Source organism: Amblyraja radiata, chromosome 1 (assembly GCF_010909765.2).
Source record: "Amblyraja radiata isolate CabotCenter1 chromosome 1, sAmbRad1.1.pri, whole genome shotgun sequence".
Taxonomy (NCBI): Eukaryota; Metazoa; Chordata; class Chondrichthyes; order Rajiformes; family Rajidae; genus Amblyraja; species Amblyraja radiata.
The window spans coordinates 82,606,017-82,608,047 of NC_045956.1; positions in this window are offsets into that span (position 1 = coordinate 82,606,017).

Below are 2,031 nucleotides of genomic sequence, written 5' to 3' on the forward strand. Positions count from 1 at the left end.
CCAGCCTCCAAGTAACTTAGTTCAAAACGTCACAAAAGCACGCACTTGTACTCCCAGATCTCTACAACACAATGCAGGGCTCTACTATTTACTGTAAGTCCTGCCCTGGTTTGACATTCCAAAGTGCAACACCTCATACCTGTCAAATTCCACTCCCTGGCCCACCTTTCTAATTGATCTTGATCCTGGTGTAAACTTAGATAACCTTCTTCACTGTCCACTATGCCACCAATGTTGGTGTCATCTGCAAATTTACAAATGATGTTAACTACACTGTCATCCAAATCATTAATGTAGATAAGAAACAGCAGTGGACCCTGCAGCATTCCACTGGACACAGGCCTTCAAACAGAAACGCAATCCTCCACAACTCAGCTTTCACTCCTTCTTCCAAGCCAGTTTTTAATCCAATTTGCTAGGTCGCCTCAGATTTCATGTGACTTAACCTTCCAGACTGGCCGTCCATGTGGGATCTTGTCAAAGCCTTTGCTAAAGTCCATGCCAACACCATGCACTGCCCAGCTCTCATAAACCTCTTGGTGACCTCATGTGAGACATAATACCTCTATACAAGATCATGGTGAACCAATCCTAATCAGTCCACGCCTATCCAAATCCTGATAAATCCTGTCCCTAAGAATCATAGAAACATAGAAAATAGGTGCAGGAGTAGGCCATTCGGCCCGTCGAGCCTGCACCGCCATTCAATATGATCATGGTTGATCATCCAACTCAGTATCCTGTACCTGCTTTTTCTCCATACCCCTGATCCCTTTAGCCACAAGGGCCACATCTAACTCCCTCTTAAATATAGCCAATGAACTGGCCTCAACTACCTTCTGTGGCAGAGAGTTCCAGAGATTCACCACTCTCTGTGTGAAAATTCACCACTCTCTGTGTGAAAAACACAGAAAAACTGTGTGAAATCCTGTCTGACAACGTTCCCATGCTGACAACACCTCATCAGCCTATAGTTCCATGGCTTCTCCTTGCTTCTCCTCTTAAATAACACAACAACATTAGACACCCGTCAATCTTCCAGAACTTCATTTGTGATGAAGATGATGCAATATCTCTGCTATGGCCTCCACTATTTCCTCCCTAGCTTCCCACAAGGTGTGAGGAAGTTCTTGGTCTGGCCTTAGTTTAGTTTAATATTGTTTATTACTGTCATGTGTACTGAGGTACAATGAAAGGCTTCTGTTTGTGTGCTATCCAGTCAAAGAAGACTATACATGATTACAATCAAGCCATCCACAGTGCGCAGATAAGGGATAAACGCTACAACATTTACTGCAAATATATAACACTGAAGTCCGATAAAGTCCAATTAAAGATAGTTCAAAGGTCTCCAAATAGGTATATGGGAGGTCAGGACCACACTAGCCGGTGGGAGGACCGTTCAGTTGCCTGACAACCGCTGGGAGAAATTGTTCCTGAACCTGGTGTTATGTGTTTTCAAACTTCTATACATGCTGCCCAATGAGAGAGGGGAGGTGGGAATGAACGGGGTGAGACTAGTCCTTGACTATGCTGATGGTCTTGCTGAGGCAGTGTGAAGTTGTGATGGATCCTTAGGGGATTTATCCACCTTACTTCACTTTAAAACTGCCAATACCTCCTCTTTAGTAATTTGTATATGATCTAACGGAGCAGAACTCCTATGCCTCAATTCCTTAGCTTTCATAAAATGGATGAGAAATATTCATTTAATAGCCCTTTTCCTGTCTCATCTTGTGACTCTACACAAATATAGGTACACTAAACTTTAAGGATACCTATTCTTTCCCTAGCCATCCTTTTACTCTTAATATATCTGTAGAATCTCTTAGGATTTTAGACAATAGACAATAGACAATATGTGCAGGAGTAGGCCATTCTGCCATTCGAGCTAGCACCGCCATTCACTGTGATCATGGCTGATCATCCACGTTCAGTACCCCGTTCCTACCTTCTCATCATATCCCCTGACTCCACTATCTTTAGAGCTCTATCCAACTCTCTTTTGAAAGCATCCAGACAATTGGCCAC